The sequence below is a fragment of the Oenanthe melanoleuca genome, chromosome 22 (assembly GCF_029582105.1).
Source record: "Oenanthe melanoleuca isolate GR-GAL-2019-014 chromosome 22, OMel1.0, whole genome shotgun sequence".
NCBI lineage: Eukaryota > Metazoa > Chordata > Aves > Passeriformes > Muscicapidae > Oenanthe > Oenanthe melanoleuca.
Window position 1 is genome coordinate 4,550,638 of NC_079355.1, and position 18,961 is coordinate 4,569,598.

The 18,961-nt window shown below is 53.2% G+C and overlaps 1 protein-coding gene across 2 annotated transcripts in view; it reads left to right on the plus strand.

The window, feature by feature from the left end:
* The first annotated feature begins 18,059 nt into the window (after positions 1–18,059).
* Positions 18,060–18,961, plus strand: part of ZMAT4 (zinc finger matrin-type 4) — a 48,479-nt gene continuing 47,577 nt past the window's right edge. The window contains exon 1 of one of the 2 annotated variants that reach the window (XM_056508824.1): positions 18,060–18,234. The gene's annotated coding sequence lies outside the window, so the exon portion shown is untranslated. The remainder of the gene's footprint in view (positions 18,235–18,961) is intronic. The other variant, XM_056508822.1, reaches the window with a different exon arrangement.

Here is an 18,961-nt window from a genome sequence, read left to right on the forward strand (position 1 = left end):
TTCTCCACCATTCCATAGTCTTTCATTTGTCGTAAGCGTTTATTTAAGAATCCTGGAAGACCTTTTAAGCTTCCTGGTTTAATCTTTGCTAAACACCCTGTCACTTCCACTGGTATTGATAATTCCAGTGCTGTGCTCTGCAGGGCAGCTCTGTGCTCCCCAGAATCAGGGCCTCTGCAGGGTGTGTGGGGCTGGGCTGGGTGCTTGGCAGCTGCATCATCACATTTCCTCAGCCCTGTGCTCTCCAGGCCCCGGCAATACTGGGTTCACAAATTCATTTTCCTGCACAAAAGCTTTTGGTTACTTTGGGATTAGGGACTATTTGGAGTTCATTGTTTTCCCGAGCTGCCTTGTTTTGCTGTAATGCTGAGACTCTTGGGCTCCAGGAACCTAATCCCCCTCCTCCTCCAGCAGCCCCGCTCTGCGAAAATCTGTTCTCTGCTTAAGAGCAAATTGTTGATGGGAGATAGCATCGGGTCTTTCTGCTTCCATTTAACGTGTCAGCAGAGAAAGACATCTGCTTGCAATTACGGGCATGGCCTTGCTGAAGGATTGGCCTGGTAGATTTTATAAGGTAATAGGAAATCTTTAGCAATTCATAATTCCTGGTGTCAAAGAAAGGAATATGTTTCATTTAAAATTTTCATCTTTTATTTTTACAATTCATAGGATAAAGCATGGGATTGATATCAAGGGAAGGATCCCTGTGCTCTCTGCAAGCAGTGAGTTCTGGATTTCCTGTGCAAAAGGCTCAGAGCAGGAGAGGGCCAGTCTGGGGAGCAGTGGGCTCTGCTGCTGGTCCTTTGCTGCCCTCTGTGATGTGCCCACAGAGCAAATAATTTTGGAAATGACTTGGTGTTGGCTTTGCAGCATGATCTGGAACAGGAAAATGGTTCCCAGCACAGTACAAAGCATTGGGATCTCTTGGCTGGGGCAGGTGGCTGCAGAGGAGCTGCTGTGCATTGGCACATCCTGAGCTGGTGGAGCCCCTGTGGGCTCATTCCAGCACATTCCCACTGGCTGCAGGAACAGCCCTGGGTGCAAACCCCTCCGTTCTCACTTTCACCCACCCCAGAATAAGCAGAGCTGTTTCAGTGCTGCCTGGAGCAGAGGCACACTGGCACACACAAAAGGGGAGGTGCTCCCACTCTCTGTGTGTGCCCAGGGAGTGCAGACTGGGGCAGCACTGGGACAGGTCTGTGGCCATGGGAAGGGCTCCCAGAGGCTGGAGGAGGCTGCCCCTACACCCTGCTCCTTCCAGCTGGGTGGGAGCTCCTGTCTGGAGCGTGGAGAGGCAGCTGCTCCCTGCCTCAGTCCCTCCATCTGCCCCAGAGCTGCTCCTGGCAGGACACACTGGCAGCCTGGCTGTTCTTGGCTGTGCTTAGTCCCGTTTGTCAGCCCACTGAGATCTGCTGTAATTTCCTCTGTGATTAAGGGTCTTAGAGCACGTTCAATATCATTAAAGAAATAAGAAAATAATAACAATAATGATCTGTGCTCAGGAATGCTCCCAAGAGTAGCTAGAATTGCATTCAGTGCCTTTCGTCTAAGAAAGCTCCTGATGCTTCAGCTTTGGTAGATTCACAGGGACAGCATCCCTGGCTCTGGGAACTTTCTGTGCTCTTTGGTCCATCAGCACCAGTTCCTGTTCCCTGCTGTTCCCTGCTGTGCCTGGATCGGGAGCTTCACCTCTGGGGAGAGGTTGAGAATGTGTTAGGCTGCAGAGACAGACACTCCCCCAGAAATGGCAGCAGATGGAGATGCCTGCTGTCCAGAGGGGCTCCAGGTTCTGGCAGCTGCTTTCCTTGCTGATGTGGATATGCTCTCCCTTGCCACAAGATCACCAAGGTTTGGCATTGTTCTGCCAGCACATCTAGTCTGCTCTGGGGATAGGAGAGTGTCCTGGGCTGTGGCAGTGCCTACACACATGTGTGTGAAGCATGCACAGGCTGCTACCAGCCCAGGGAGATCCAGAGAGGCAGCACAGGATTCAGACAGACTTGGGAACAAAACAAAGACATGAGAAGGGTGGAGCAAATTCTGAGCTAATTTCTAAAATGCCACGAATTTCTGGGGGCAGCTTGAATGGCCAAATCTTTGTTAAGGCAAGGAGAAAACCTCTATCCAGGGATGCAGTGTCCAGTGCCCACAGCAGGACAGACAGCAGCTGGCTGTGTGTGCCAGGGGCTGGTGGCTGCCCAGCCTGACGATAGCTTGTTCCTTGCGGAGGAGAGACAGTCTGGTTTAATTTTAAACTCCCAGATGTTCGTTGTGCTACCAGGATTTCTTTTTACTGAAGTAAATCCAAACTATTCACCTTTAAGTTCTCAGACATGAGACGTGGGGAGGTTTGTTTCTCTGCAGAGCCCAGCTAAGCCCTGGCCTGGTGGGATTGCTGTGGATGTGCTGTGGGATCCCACTGAGGACAGAGCACCTGCCCTGGTGCATCTGTAGGGTCTCCATCCAGGTGCCCTGTACCCTGGGCTGGCAGCCTCCACCTGAGTCTGCAGGTGATGCACCCAGGGAAGGTGCAGGCTGGTGGCCTTGCTGGTCACCTCCTGCTGATTTAGAGCATTAGACTATGCAGGATTGAGTTTGATTTCTTCCCTTCTCCCCAGTTTTTTAGTAGCTGACAGTTGTTACCAGCGTGAGGTACTAACTTTTTATTTTGAACGTATGAGTTCAGGCTTGTTAATCACTTCCAAATGTCCCCGTCTAAGGGCGATATTGTTTCAGCTTTCAGCCACTAATTTTTTGAAATCTCTGAAATAAGACTCTGCTCTTGAACATGTGCTGGAGAGTTGTTCTTTTCCGCTGTATTTTAAAAATATACATGTGGTTTAATTCAACAAGAGGGCTAGAGGGGACATTTTCCCTCCAGTTCTTTCCTCCTCTTTTTCTTTAGAGCTATGTCTGCCAAACCACCCAGCTCTGTGCCAGCAGCAGCCCCTGGATGATCCCAAATGCATTTGGGGGCTAGAAGGTGTTTCAGTGCTGCTGCCCTGCAGCACAGGCGGAGATGTCCCCAGGGTCAGGGAGAGCTGCCACAGCTTGGGTGCCAGGCTGCCACATCTTGGGTGCTTGGGAGCAGGGCTCGGCTCCTAGCAGCTGCAGCAGGAGTACTGCTCCTCACTCCTGCAGCAAGCAGGGCTCTGCTGCTCTGGCTTTGGCATCTGCTGGACAAGACAAAGCCCATCTGTGGTGGGGAGTCAGGCTGCTGGACTTGGAAAGTCGGTGAGTGCCGCAAAGGAGAAACAGCAGTAAACAGCTCCAGCAGACACTGAGAATCTGTGGATGTATCAAAACAATGGGATATGGTTATTCAAAAATGTGAACTGCAGGAAGGAGTCCTGCCAGGCCTAAAGCCCCAAAAGAGCTTGGTTGTGTCTGGGCTCAGAGAACCCAAGGAAACATTCATTTCTGTGGCTAAACTGGCTTTGGTAGGACTCTTTAGGAGGTTTGGGTGCTCCACAGGGTCTGGCAGTTACAGGAGCTGCTTCAAACCCAGACATCAGTCAGGGACCTCTGGCTTCAGGGAGACAGAAATATTTTAAATTATTTCCCCTTGATTTGTAAAGAAGGAAAGTAGTGGGGGAGGGAGACAGGGAGAAGCTGTTGGTGTAGCATCCAGTAGGAACAGAGCAAGGAGCAGAGCCCTGGTGAGCAGAGCTGGGCTGGGTTTCACCCCGGCTCCCTCCTGGCCAGCACGGCCACTGGCAGCAGAGCTGTGTCCTGGGCAGAGCCCCCAGAACAGCTGGGCCACCCCAGCACAGCTGGGCCACCGTGGTGGCCAGCCCAAGCCAGGGCTGCTGAGGGGACCCACAGAGCTCTGCCCTTGCTGGGGAATCACTACTGATGGAAACTCTCTCCTGCTCCAGCTCCTGAGCTTGCTGAGGCTGTTGTGTGCTGTGGTTTACTTGATGTTATAAATATATGCTGTAACTGAACATGAAAGGGTTTGTGCTGAGCTAGGGCTGTTCTCATTAGATGAGAGCAATGAACGAGGAGGGGATAGCTCCTGCCAGGCCCTGGTGTCACGGTGTCCTCTGATGGCTCTGACACCTCACAGCCTCCCTGCAGGTGCTGGGATGCTCCTGGCACAGCTTTCCTCACCAGCCCGCCCTGCCAGTCTTACCTCTACCTGCAAGAAAAGCATCATTGGTGCGTGTCTCCAACCAAATTCTTATTTCTGGCCACAGAGAGCGGCCAGCAAAGCAGCCTTCCCACCCCCATGCCCCAGGGCTGTGGCTGAAAAGGGCTCTGCTGTCCAAGTGAAACCTGAATGCAAGCTGAGGGGAAACAGATGGTCTCAAGATCAAGCCCATCACATGAATGAGAAGCCAAACTGCTGATGGATGGGGCGGTGTTCAGCCCAGGCGTGGAGCCAAATGCGCTACTGTCCTTCCCAAACTGTCGGTCTGCTGGTGACCAAGAACCCAGAACCTTGGAAGGGTCCAGAAGAGCCTGGCTCTGAGCAGAGCTGACCCAGCTGGAGCTCATGCTGCATCCCAGCATTTCAGCTCTGCTGCAGTGTCACTGCACAGCACAGAACTGGCAGCTGCATTTCCTCTGCAGTGTAAGCTGGGCTCGCCCATGTCAGGCAGGTTTTTGCTGATACCCCCACTGCACCCCTCCCCAAAAAAGCCATGTTACTGATGCTGAGCTCTGGGCAGCAGGCTGATGTCACTGGGAAAATGTAACCTTTGCCAGATTCTGGGCTGGTGGTGGGGCAGGAGTTTGGAATGGCAGAAGTGCCACTCGTGCTTGTGCGTGGCCATCTGATGTGGTGACAGACACTTGGAATAGGCAGCAAGGAGCTGGGATTTGTGCTGTCTCAACAGTGTGCTTTACCCCAAGCCTCAGAAAATCTCCAAGAGGAAATTTAGTTTAAAATGGTTCTTCCTGACTCCCAGAAGGCCCAGGAGGGAAGAAGGGCTGAGCAAGGGTCACTCATCACCAGCTCATTAAAGGCAGAAACCCAAAACCCCAGGGAACTGGGGCTGGAGGCAGCCCCTGACACGGGTCATTGGCATGGGCTGCTCCACACTGGGGTCTGGCACTTGGGAATGCACAGTGTGCCCCAGAGCCATGTCCAAATGGGATGTTTTTGTTATTTTTAGCATTACACACAAAGTGTTCCCTGTTTCCATCCCATAGGACCAAATCCAAGGTGGTGTTTATTCTTGGAGATGCAGATGCTTTGTTTCTGTAAGATCTTTGGGTAGAGTTTTGTATTTTCATTTGCATTTCTCATCTATAACTCAATACAGGGTTTTGTTGGAGAGTGCGCATGGCCTGGGGGAGGAACATCCCTTACCACTGTTCCTGTGGCCTCAGCGGGATCACAGTGGGACTGAGAGCTCAGTGAGCAACTGGGAAGGCAGGGGGAGAGGGGGGTGGCTGCTGCAGTGGCATCTGTGCTGCTGCCACCCCAGGGGAGAGCGGGAACCTGCACTGGCAGTTTTCCACGAGCATCTTCTCCTGGGAGTGTCAGCTCCTGCTCCTGTGCCTGCCTGGGGATGCTGCCAGCTGTGAAGCTGTCTCTGAAAGATTTCCCTTTTTGACCAGGAGCATCATCCCCTGGCACTGCCACTGTGCAAGTGCAGTTTTTGAGAAGGAAGAGGGAAGGAGCCACCAGCATCCCTTCTCCCCATCACCATTTGCACATCAATGTGCTCTCCCTTATGGGGTGAATTCAGAAAAAATCACATTTGCACTTGTATACCCAGCTAATATCTGGGCCAGCATTTGATGTCTCAATCCATCTCCAAGGCTCACTGCTACAAGCACTTAATCCTTGCCCAGATGTGCCTGTTCTCTGCACTGTGCAGAAAGGCAAAAATGGCACAGGGTGGAATGTGTTGGAATTGGCACTTTGGAAAATGCTCTCTCTGCTGGAATGTGCTAATATCCAGCTCACACAGAAGGGCAATTAACTCTATTTATGTTCATGAGCCTGAATCTAAAACTGGCTTCAGAAAGCAGCTCACTCACATTAAAGGGCTTTTTAATCATTATGCTAAAGTATTTCTTTTGAAAACATTTTCCGTTTCTTAAACAGTTAGGATATTTATAAAATATGGCATCAATTACTACATATTTCTTTATTCTTACTGATTAAACAACCTATAATTATATTTAAGCCTCTTATTTGTATATCATGGCAGCATTAAGAAAAGCTCTGTGATTTGTCTGTGTGGCTTTTTTTCCAAATAGCTGAGGGCTGCAGTGTCTCTCCTCCCTTGGAGCATTAACCTGGTGGTGCTGCCCAAACAGCAGCAGCAAGGTGCCCACTGCCCCAGGCAGCTCTGGCAATACACTGGGACAGGTAATACTGGGCTCTGTGCTTCTTGGACTCTGAGTGCAGTGTTTACACTTCTCACAGTCATTTACTCACAGAAAAACATTTTCCTGGGTCCCTTTTGCTTGCTGTGAAACACTCAGTGTTGGAACAACCAAATGCTCTCTGGCAGAGCGTTGTTCACAAAGGCAATGTGGGCTCAGCCTGGCTGCAGGCACGGTGTGGGACAGTGTGAGGTGTGGGGACAGTGTGGGGTGTGGGACATGGTGTGAGGTGTGGGGACACGGTGTGGGACAGTGTGAGGTGTGAGGACAGTGTGAGGTGTGGGGACACAGTGTGGGATAGTGTGAGATGTGGGGACAGTGTGGGGTGTGGGGACAGTGTGAGATGTGGGGACACGGTGCAGGGACATGGTGTGAGGTGTGGGGACATGGTGCGGGGACATGGTGTGAGATGTAGAGCACTGTGAGATGTGGGACATGGTGACCTCCATCTGGTGGCATGGGCAGGTCAGGCAGCAGGAAGGACTAATGGAGGGGTCAATGTGCTTTTCTGGGCAGGATTAATGGCTGGGCTGATGCCTGCAGCTCACGGGGCCCTGACAGGCACATCCCACATGACAGCAGGGCAGAGATGCTGGGAGTTCAGTTGGTTGAGATCAGCAGATACAGAGATTTTGGTCTGCCCTGTGTCTGAGAGCACAGGACAGCGTCACCTCTAGACCTTCAGTGGTGGCTCTGCCCTGTATCTCTGATAGAAGCAGGAGCTGTGCTCAGCCCCATTTTTGCTGAGTGTTTTCTTCCCATCCAGCATAAAGCTGGTACCTAATCCAGGTGGTTTGTCCAAACAGCCTGCAGGTCTCAGGATGGGGTATTTCTGTGCTCAGGCAGGAGTTTGGAACTGTGTGTGCTTGGGTGAGGTAAGGGCTCGTCTGCCAAGGCAAGTATGGCAGAGATCAGCCCACCACGTGCTCTCCCAATGCAAAACATTTTATTCTTCTTTAGCTGGGAGGAATTCCCAGTTTGTCCTGGTACAGTGGCAGGAACACGGACTGGAGGTGATGGAATAGGGAGTTGGAGTGAGCAGAGGCTCAGCTGAGTTTGGCTCCTCCTGGGATCCTGTGTTCCCAGATCAGCCTGCCCGTGGCTGTGGCTGCCAGCACAGAGAGCAGCAGTGTGGAATTCCCAGATGGCAGTCTGGGATCTGTGCTCGGCTGGCGAGGTACAAGCCATTGTTCCTCTCTTGGCAGCGTGGCTGAGAGAGTCCCAGCACAGCGACTCCCTGCTCTGTTCATGGCTCTGACGTTTTGCATTGTTTCTGCTGACCTTGGTGGCCCAAACACTTCCCTTTCTTGTGAAACTAGGGCTCTCTGCCTTAGAAAATCTTCGAGATTTTCTTGGAGAAGTCTGTACAGCGGGAGAACTGAAACAGTTTCATTTCCCCTCCCTGTTATTCTTCAGTGGTACAGTGGTATGCCCTGTTATCCTTCTGTTCACTTGGGATGGAAGTGATGCAATTATCTAGCAGGAGCAAACAGATTGGTCCAACTGAGAACTTGAGTCACTTCCAAAATCCCTATACAACATTTCGCAAGCCACATCTGATCCTTGAAGCTCCTTGTTTTCTGTGACTACACGTTCTCTGCTGTCTTTAGTCATCCTGTCTTACCTGGGGCTTCTTCTAAGTGCCCTTGCACTGGGCTGCTGCTGCATCTGTGTGGTACAGGTTGAGACACTTCTGAGAAGAAGAGCATCCTCAGTTTATCCAGCACACGTGCTTTTCCCCAACAAGGTCCTTTAGCTCCAGCTGGGAGCACAGAGCTCCTGCTCTTTGATAAGCATCTCTCAATGCCTGAACAGTTTCCGCCCAGTAAAAAGGATTCAATGGCAAGATACTTGCATCACTTTTGTGAAAATATCAGATTACAGCATAGAAACCTGAATGTCTGCAATTAGATGACTGAATTAATAGGAAGACAGACAGAATCCTGTAAAATATGAAAGAGGTTCATTGTCTGCCTGCAGATACTGAAATTTCACTCTCAGAAAAGCACTGTTGTGTCTTCCAGAGTGGCACAGAATTTGATCTGCTCTTTCTTTCAGCTTTGGGATGGGGTCCAAAGTTAATTCCCTGCAGATCACCTTACTTTATGAATAAGAGGAGCTCCTCCTGCAGTACCTGTGCTGGGGAACAGCAGCGGTGGGCGCTGCTGGGGTTGCACACTGGGGACTGGAGCAGTACCGGGAGGAGACCACGCCCCGCTGGGAGAGGCCCCGCCCCCGAGCGAGACCCCGCCCCCAAGGGGAGGCCCCACCCCGGGAAGGAGGCTCCACCCCCCGGGGAGAGCGGGGATTTTCCAGATTTCATCTTCCCTGGGCTGTGCTGCCTTCTGCTGCCGGGCTGGGGACGCTCCCGGGCGGGGTCCCTGTCCCCGCCGGGTCCCTGTGTCCCTGTCCCCGCCGGGTCCCGGCTCTGTCCCCGCCGGGTCCCTATGTCCCTGTCCCCGCCGGGTCCCTGTCCCTGTCCCCGCCGGGTCCCTGTGTCCCTGTCCCCGCAGGGATCCCTGTCCCTGACCCCGCCGGGTCCCTGTCCCTGACCCCGCAGGGATCCCTGTCCCCGCCGGGTCCCTGTCTCCGTAGGGATCCCTGTGTCCCTGTCCCTGCCGGGTCCCTGTACCCTCCGGGTCCCGTCTCTGTCCCCGTAGGGATCCCTGTCCCTGTCCCCATTCCCGCCGGATCCCTGTCCCTGTCCCCTCGGGATCCCGGCACTGTCCCCGCCGGGTCCCTGTCCCCGTAGGGATCCCTGTCCCCATTCCCGCCGGATCCCTGTCCCTGTCCCCTCGGGATCCCGGCTCTGTCCCCGCCGGGTCCCTGTCCCCGTAGGGATCCCTGTCCCCATTCCCGCCGGATCCCTGTCCCTGTCCCCTCGGGATCCCGGCTCTGTCCCCGCCGGGTCCCTGTCCCCGTAGGGATCCCTGTCCCCATTCCCGCCGGATCCCTGTCCCTGTCCCCTCGGGATCCCGGCTCTGTCCCGGAGCCGCGCGGTGGCGCGTTTGTCCCGAGAATGGCATCGCCGGTGCCGCCCCCGGCCGGGGCTCCCCCTGCTCCTGTTCACCCCAGCTCCCTGTCTTTGCCAAACTTCCATATTTTTGTTACTTATAATGCATTTATATATTATCTGTATGCATATACAGTGTATTTATAATAGATTTCATTATTTTTAATTACCGCTGTGGAGTGAATCTTGGCAAGATCCATTTGCCCTAAATACTGTATTTTTTAAAGAATAAGCCTAAACAGCAGCAGCAGCACTTTGCTTCTTCTCTGCCCAGGTAGTAAGAGATAACACAATTCGTGCCAGTGAGAAAGTGCTGCTAAATTCTTCACCTGTCCTGGTTTTTGGGATTGAGCACAGCTGTCAGAGCTCCCAGTCTGGCCTAATGAGGTCGGTGCCTCTCTGTGGTATAACTAATCTGGACATACAAGCTGCTGCTTTATTCCTTTCACTAATTGCTTGTGGCTGTTAAAGCTTTTCATGCTTTAAAAAAGCGAAAGTCAATCCCCAGAAAATTCAGGAAATGATAACAGTCTCTGTGCTGGAAGGAGTGGAGATGAAAAGACTTTTGATTTGTAATTTGTGGTTCAACAAACTAATTAAGAAAGCACAAAAAATAATGGAAGCTTTGTTGATTTTATTTAGCAGAAAATCCAAGCTGGTTAATTTTTGCTACGTGGATTTAAATGCAGAATGTTAGGTACCTGAGACCTCCCCAGCCTCACTAGGGAGAGGGTGAGGGAGCTCTCCTAAAAGCTATAATTAGAAAGGCAGCGATTTCCACGAGTTTTTGGTTTTGTAGTGTTTTAAATGGCCTGGTCTCATCCACATCTCCTTCCCTGCCCTCTTCCCTCCCAAGTTTCTCTAATGTGGGTCATGCCTCCCTGTTTGCAGGTGGCACAGCACAGAATCTGCATTTTTCTTTTTCAAAGTTAAAGTGTCTTTGAAATATGGTTTTGCATCTAATGCAGAATGTAATAAAAAGACTTTAAAGAGTTGCTGATGCCTCGTGGAAAAGTGAAAAACATTCTGTTGAGAAACAATCCTGCTAGGCTGTCTTATCTGCTGTTCCCTTTGCTCGTTTTTGATAGCAAGGGGCACTATAAATATATGTAACTATACATAAAAATGAGAAACCTTGGCAACCAAAGAGAAGGTTGGCTGTTTTCTCATGTTCCTTCACTGTGGGCAGGTGGGTGAGGGTAGACAGAGTTCATCAGCCTCATTTCATCTCTACAGCTCCTGAACTGATGCTGTGGCCGTCGGTTGAGAGTCGGACTGAAAGGGAGTCACGTACCAGTGGATTATTTTTTCCTAGACATATTTGTTAACCCTCTAAAAATAGTGACAGTGGTTTCTGGAGCACTCTGACAAGGCTGGAACAGAAATGAAGCGTAGCCTCAGAGCCAGAGGACAGGAGCTGCCATATGGTGATAGAGCCAGGGCTGTGAGCTGCAGCTCTCCAGGGAAAGGAGAAGGGAGGCAGCAGTGCAGGGGGATGGAGGGATGAAGGGATGGAGGTGCAGGGGATGAAGGAGCAGGGGATGGAGGGATGAAGGTGCAGGAGATGAAGGTGCAGGGGATGAAGGGGTGAAGGTGCAGGGGATGAAGGTGCAGGGAATGAAGGGGTGAAGGTGCAGGAGATGTCTCCCTGCGCCTCTTTGGTCCCAAGGCAGAGCAGAGCAGTGTCCTGGTGTCACACTGGGCTGCTGGGTCACTCTGAGGGTGCTGGGGACAATCCCTGCAGGGTACACAGATCTCAGGGACTTCCCTGTGATGATGTCAGAGACCCACAATCGTTCCTTTAACCTGCTCTGCAGAATACAGGTATGGCCTTGTGGAACTAATAGAATTGTTTTCATCATAAATGGGACCCCACACAGGCAGATGTTTGCTTCAAGGAGCGACTTTGATTGTTTCCCAATGACTGGGCCGAAGAACCTGCCTGATCCCTTCCCCTCTGCTGGCTCTTGCAAAGAGCAGCTCTGTCAGAAGTGCAGAGTCTGCTGAGAGGGGCTCAGCCTCTGTACAATGGGTGGAAAATCCCCATCTTGGAGCATGGGATGCAGAGAGGAGCTGGGGTCCCCTGCCTCATTGCTGGGGTCCTGCAGGTGGAACCCACAGTGCTGCATTGCTGAGATAAGTGTTCCTTGGCTGTAAAGTTTTCCAGTAATTTTCCCAGGCAAACGATGCACCTGCCTGTGGGGGTTGGTTGTTGGACAGTTGCTGGACAGACTCAAGAGCTTACTATTATCTGTTCTTCAGGTTTGCAGTCTATTATGAGGGTGTGGGTATAAGAAAGAGTGTAGAGCATGGAGAGTAAGAGACAAGAGCAAGGGGGTGAGAGAGAGCAAGAGAGAGCTTGGAGATCAGAGCTAAGGGATAAGAGAGAAGAGAAGAGAGGTAAGGGATAAGAGAGCAGAGAAGAGATAAGAGAGCAATTTCCCATTCACAATATAATAAGTATTCTTCTACAATGAATATTCTAATTTTCCAATAACCAATCTAATACAATATACTAATTTCCTAATATTTGCATGCAACCTATAGGAACTACTAAATTACCATGTTTTATGGCTTTCTTATCTGTAACCCTTATCTTCAGACCTTTCCTGCCATCCTTGGGACAGGATGTCTGTTGGTTCTTTGGTATTTGTGGCATTTGGTATCATCTAAACAAAGGAAGAGGCCTCAAACCTTAACATGACTGTTTTCAGCATCTATATCAAAATATGCTAACATCTCTATTTCATCTATTGTTTCAGAACTACTTGCTAGGCACTTATAAGATTTCTCTATTCCCTCCCCTGCACCTGCCATAGCCTCAGGAGAAAATGTTTATTGCCATATCCATCCACTGTTCAAAAAAAGAAAGTTATTTTGGCACTGAAATACTGTACTCCCCTTCAAAACTGCACCTTGTTCATGCTGCCATAAATGATAAAACTTAAACCACAGAAGGAGGGCTGAAACCTCCATCAGGTGTTGCAAGAAGTGCTTTCCTGTTGTTAGCATTTTCTGAAGTAAGAGCCCTTCTACAGAAATTCTTGAGTGCATTATTAGCAAGTTGTACGGAAAAGAACTGTTTGGACAAAGGACAGCTGGTTTCCAGCTTGGGTCTGCCAGGACTGCCACAAGTGGCTGAATGGTGTGTGACAGTGTGAGGGTGCAGGCATCCTGGCTGGGCAGGCCATGTGAAAAATGCAAAAGTGCCCCTTTTCAGTAGGACAAAGCAAGCAGATGCCTGGTAAAGAAGGCAATCCAATTTAAAGTCAATGTGAATCAGGTCTGTACGCTGCAGAGTGGCACTGTGAGAAGGTACAAAGCATAGGTAATGTTTACATGGATTTGCAGCTCTGTGAGATGCCACCCAAGGCTGATTGGATTCCTTTTAGGAACTTGGAGTATTTATGGTTTCCAGATGTCTCTTATTTAATATTGAGAAAGACCCTTTTCTTTTTTTTTCTTTCCTGCACTTGTGACTTGGTATTCTCTGAAATTATGAGGTGACATACAGGTATGTTTTGCACAGAGCAATCCAGCCGTGCTGGGTGAGTGGGCTCAGACATCTGCACAGTATCATTCCCCTGTCACCAGCTAATGTTGGTATAATTAGAAAAGTCATTAATCCTTGCTCAGCAGTGCTAGAAACTATTTATAGCCAGGTAGAAAGCCCTGCACATGAGGCTGGGGTGGGTATGGAAATTGCTTCTGATGCCACATGTTTTGGGGCCCAAATCAAGAGGGTAGAAATTTGCTTCCAGGAGGGAACTTCCCTTTCTGCCCCTATGGAGACAGTGCAAACTGTCTCCTCTGACTGAGACTTCTTTCTCTGGGCTAGCTATGGGCAATTCCTTTCAACATCCCCTGGCTGCCACCACCCCTGGCTTGGGGGCCCTGGGGTCCCTGTCCCCCCAGCTGCTCTGCATCTCCCACTGCTGTGGGCTGTCCTGGCAGACAACTGATAGCCACCAGCCTGATTGCCCAAAGCCCCAGGCATTCCCTGTGCTGGCAGCACTGCAGCAGAGGCAGGGAGAGCAAACCAGGAGCGCATCTTCATGTCTGCCCTGCTGCTCAGGGCTGGCAGATTGCATCTGCATCCCACCTCCTGCTCCTACACCTGGGCTCAGCCATCAGGGAGCTTTTGAGATACTTTGGCTGCTAAGAGCCCTTTGCTCACTCTCTCCCCTCCTGGGGGCTGCAGCAGCAGCTGTACCTGTTCCTTCGGTGTGACACTGCTCTGTGCCTCCAGACTGACGCTGGTGGCGTGGGCAGAGGCTGGTCCCGGCTTTCTGAGCCAGAGGAGAAACTGGGCCACTGGCGATGCTCAGTGAGTCACAGGCAAGGGAAGCTGCTATTTACAGGCTTCAGGATGCAGCTCAGCTTGGGCTAAAGCCCATGGTTTTCCTGTACAGGAGTCAATATTTCTGCTTGAGGGGTTCAATCATCTCCCCATGCCTGGGCTTCACCTTGGTGAGGGGTGGGAGCAACTCGGAACTTTGTGCAGCAGCCAAAAAGGCGGCAGGGGAGAAGTGTGGGGTGTTGGACAGGAGCAAGGAGCCAGCGGAGCTGGGGCAGGGGCGGCAACGCCTGGGAGCAAGAGTGGGTGCTGGAGAGGGGCTGGGGAGGGGATGGAGAGGGGATGGGGAGGGGCTGGGGAGGGGATGGAGAGGGGATGGACAGGGGCTGGAGCCGTGCTGGGGTCAGCTGAGGTGCCATCCTCCGGAGAAACGCTCCCGCTGTCAAGTTAAACACTTCACTGGGTTTTGCCCAGTGAGGCACAAATAGCCTGGCTGTGTGCTGGCAGTCAGGCAGCAGCACAACCACAAGGGAAATATGTTTCTGTCTGGGCTCGCTGCATCTTCCAGGCTTTGCTGGAACGATTTCTCAAAGAAAGCATAAAATTATTTCAGCCTCTGAGATTAGTGGACCAAGCCTTGCCCTCCTCCGAGACTGAATCCCTCTAGAGAGGCCGGTGGGCAGCTGCTGCTGGGGTGGGACGGCGGAGGAGGGACAGGACCTGTTGGAAATGGGGCACCCCTGTTCCGGCACTGCGGGAAGTCCCAGCGCTGGCTGTGCCTGTCAGCAGGAGCACTCGGGCTCTGTGCTGTGCCTGGATCATGAAAGGTGACCTCGGAAATTGCATTTCCAAACATCTTCCCCTCCTTGGGAGCCATGGCATTGTTCCCGGTGTTTCAGGCTAGGACTGCCTGGGGCTCTTTGTTCAAACTCCCTGGGTGCTGCAGTTTGAGCACAGAGCTAACGGTGCTTTGCCAGGGCCTGGGATCCTGGGAGGCGGCTGTGGATCAGCCTTTTGTTATCCCGAGGATTAAAAACTGCAGTTGGGGACGAGCTGATGAAATCACTGTAACTTATCCAGGGACATCCCGCGGGCAAGTTTAGCAGTGTGATGGAGCCAGGGCCAGCCACTCCTTCAGGCTGTTTCAAGCAGCACGAGGCAGCAGGAGGACCCACAAACCTCGGTGAAGAGGCACAGAATATTTTAAACACACTCGGCAAACTTTGTTTTGCAGAGAACCTGCTGCTGCCTGCCCTGCTCCCACCGCTGAATGTCAGGAAAGAAGCGCCAAGTGCATCAGCAGCAGCAGAGGGTCTGAGAGGTGGCACAGGCACAGGGAGGGATGCTGGCAGCAGCTCCTGGGCACAGCTCGGTGACTCCTGCATCACACCTGGGCAGCCCCACATGTGCTCACGGCCACAGGCTCTGGGACATTTGATGTGAAGTTTTCTCAAGCCTCTGTCTCCTTCCAGCTAAACCCAGGAGCTGTTGTGCCCAGCACCAGCGCTGCTTTGTGCTCTGCTTCCATCTGCCATCTCTGCTCTTCATGCAGACAGGAATTGGATTTGGGGAAGGAGTGGCACAGAACTGCAGGTAGCTTTCATCTTGCACCAGTGGCTGCTCTGTTTGTCCCACGTCCCTATGAAAATGAAGTCCCAGCTCAGGCAGGGTTTGCTGCAAGGATGTCTCTGATAAACAGGGGAAGTAACTGTGCCCTTGCCCTTCCTTCTTCATTCCCTCATGCCTGAGAGAGCAGGCAATGGAATCTGAAGAGCCCTGTATAGGCCGAGGGAGGAAGGGGAAATAGAAAATGCCATCAGGAACACCAGATGTTGCTGCACCACACAGTGAAGTAGCGTTTCTCCTTTCTTCAGAATTCACTCTGAATCCACAGGCTGATGTCCAACTGTTCCAGGGGAAGGCCTGGAACGATGTTCCCTGGAGTATGTGGCATTCACCACATGAGAATGAGATAGAAAGTAGATTTTTAAGGTGCAAGGTGCAGCTCCCTGCAGTAATCCTCCTGTCTGACAAGGTGACCTGCTCCCAGTCCTTCTGCTGATGTGCTTGGGCAGGTTGTGCAGTGTCCTTTGGTGGCTCTGATGTGCAGGCACTGAGCTGTGAATGCACACAGGAGCTGGGCACACAGCATGTCCAGAGCCTTTCCAGGAAGGAATCAGCTCCTGTTTGTGATTTGCTTTGTTCCATTTCTGTGGTAACCTCTCCTTCTTTGGAGAATAAGATTTTAAAGAGCTTATGAGAATGATCAAACCCTTCAGCTTCACTACTGTGATTAATCAATCACAGCTGCTGCTTTACAGCTCCTTGTTTTGATGTGTTTTGGGTTGTTCCAAAGTTAGCCCAGCTCAGGGCCAAGAAATATATTCCTGAGCCCTGAAGGGTGCTGGGATAGAGCAAAATCTGAGTTTTCAACATAACTTCCAACATTTCTTGTGCCTGTGCCAGTTTATTGTCTTATTTACTGTTGTTTTATTTATTGTTTACTGTTTATTGCCAGTGAGCATGGGGAATTATACAATCCCCCAAAAAATGTGAGGAAAGGATTTAAGAACCAGTTCTTCCCTTAATGGTAGCTGCATCGTTGCAAATATTGTCTGATCTGCCCTTCTTAGCACTGAAGTATCTGAGACTCCAGGTGGCATCTCTAAAGAGTTTGTGTCAATTTTGGAGGCTTACTTGCATGGCTTAAACGATCCTTAGTAGGTTTTTTTTTACAGCTAAAGAGCCAAGCAGGATCATGAAGCTCAGATAGTTTGTAAAACTGCTGTCAAGCAGATTAAGCTGGAAATGGAAAATTTGTGGTGAAGTTTTTTATTTCTAATGTTTGTGTGATAGAGGGTGATTTAAAGTCCACTTCATCACTGAGGTGAGGCCCCTGGCACCAGAGTACCAGAGGTATCTGGTAGCAAAAGAACAGTGGCTCAGACTGCTGCATTGCACATTCAAAATCCCTGAGACTGCCTGCTGCCTCCCCTGGGGCTGGGACCAACCTTTGACAGGAGAGGAGCCCATCCCGTTCCCTGTGACGGGAGAGGGACCCATCCCGTTCCCTCTGATGGGAAAGGAGCCCATCCCGTTCTCTTTGACGGGAGAGGAGCCCATCCCGTTCCCTGTGACGGGAGAGGAGCCCATCCCGTTCCCTGTGACGGGAGAGGAACCCATCCAGTTCCCTGTGACGGGAGAGGAGCCCATCCCGTTCCCTGTGACGGGAGCGGAACCCATCCCGTTCCCTGTGACGGGAGAGGAACCCATCCCGTTCCCTGTGACGGGAGAGGAACCCATCCAGTTCCCTGTGACGGGAGCGGAACCCATCCAGTTCCCTGTGACGGGAGCGGAACCCATCCCGTTCCCTGTGACGGGAGCGGAGCCCATCCCGTTCCCTGTGACGGGAGCGGAACCCATCCCGTTCCCTGTGACGGGAGAGGAACCCATCCAGTTCCCTGTGACGGGAGCGGAACCCATCCAGTTCCCTGTGACGGGAGCGGAACCCATCCCGTTCCCTGTGACGGGAGCGGAACCCATCCCGTTCCCTGTGACGGGAGCGGAACCCATCCCATTCCCGTGGCGTTTGCTGTGCTCCAGCTGCTGCTTTGGGGAAGCGCTCCTGCCCGTGCATAGACTTGCCTCCCACTTGTCCCCACGTGCTGTGCGTGGTGGGCGCCTGCAGTGCCAGGCATGCTCACTCCATAAATCTAGGGAATTAAAATGTGTGTGTCATGTGCAAAAGTAAAGAGTCTGGAAGTATGCTCTCCCTGGTGACTGTGATACCCTTCACAGCCTCTGCCCTGCAAATCAGATATGCACATCCTTCTATTTTCACTTTGGGGAAAACTACAGACTCGCAGAATGGCTTGGGTTGGAAGGGGTAGTTGAGATCCTCCCATTCCAACCCCCTAAGTTGGGCAGGGACACCTTCCACTAGACCATTCAGTTCCAAGTCCCGGCTAAGCTATCCTTGAGCACCTCCAGGGATCCAGGGGCAGCCGCCGGTTCTCTGGGCACTGTGTGCCAGGCTCCCCACCGTCACAGGGAGGAATCTCTCCAGACACCTGATTCAAATCTCCCTTCTTTCCCTTCAAAGACGTCTCCTCGTGTCCGGTTGCTCTCTGCCCGTGTCAAACCTGTCCCCAGGGTGGCGGCCAGACCGGACAGGTCTGCTGAGCCCCGAGCTGCGGGGTCCGGGGGCTGTGGGGCGGGGGGCGGTGGGGCCGGGGGCGGTGGGGCCAGGCCGGGAGCTGTGGAGCCGGGGATCATGGGGCCGGGGGCGGTGATGAGGCCGTGGGCTGTCGAGCCGGGGCCGGTGGGGCCGGGGCGGCCCTGCGGAGCCCGGCCGAGCCAATGGCGCTGCCGGGGAGGAGCCGCGGCCCCGGCCGGGCCCCGCCCGCCGCCCCCCGCCGCACTCGGCCTGGGCTCACGGAGCAGCGGGACGGAGTTGCGGCTGCGGCGGTCCCGGACCCGCACCGGAGCGGCGCCCCCCGCCCGGTGAGCGGGCTCGCCGCCCGAGGCAGCGGCCCGGAGGCTCTGCCTATCGCCCCCGAGGCTCCGGCCACACTCCAAGGTACCGGGCACCGACCCGCCGGCTCGCGCGGGGTCGGCTGCGGGGATCTGTTGATGGGAGTTGCGGGAAAGTTTGCAGAGGAATCAGAGTCCGTCAGTCCCGGTGCCAGTGCGGCGGCGGGAGGATCCGGTACTGCTGGGAGCGGTGCCGGGGCGGTTCGGGCGGTGCCGGCTGGTGCGGATGGAGCCGGGATGCGGGCTCGCCCCGCCGGGAGCGGCCGTGCCCCCGCGGCGCCGGTCGGTGCTGACCGGCTGGCGCTCCAGAGCCGCGCCGAGCCCCGGAGCGTTCTCCGGCGGAGTTTTTGGGGAATGCTGCATCCACCTGTGAGGCGGCGGCCGGAGGCAGCCGGGCCTTCGGTGCGGGACTCGCGGGAAGCGGCCCCGGTGCTGATGGTGCTGCGGCTCGGTGCCGCTCGGTGCCGGTGCAGCTCGGAGTCGGTACCGCTCGGTGCCGGTACCGTTCGGTACCGGTGCCACTCGGGGTTCTTCACCGGAATGAGCTTTGCACAGGTGTCCCCGTGCTCCGGCGTGGGAACGGGCGCTCCCGGGGCTGCGGGAGTACGAGCGTCCATGTCGGTAGATGCAGGAAAACAAGGCTGTTCTCTGCGTTGTTTGGGAAGTTGGGAGAACTTCCTAAGCCGCCAGGGCTTGGGGACTAGAAGAGCGGTGGCCGGGAGCTGCCGGGCTGGGGCCGCCGTCCCTGGGGCAGCCCTGAGCGGCTGCGGGAG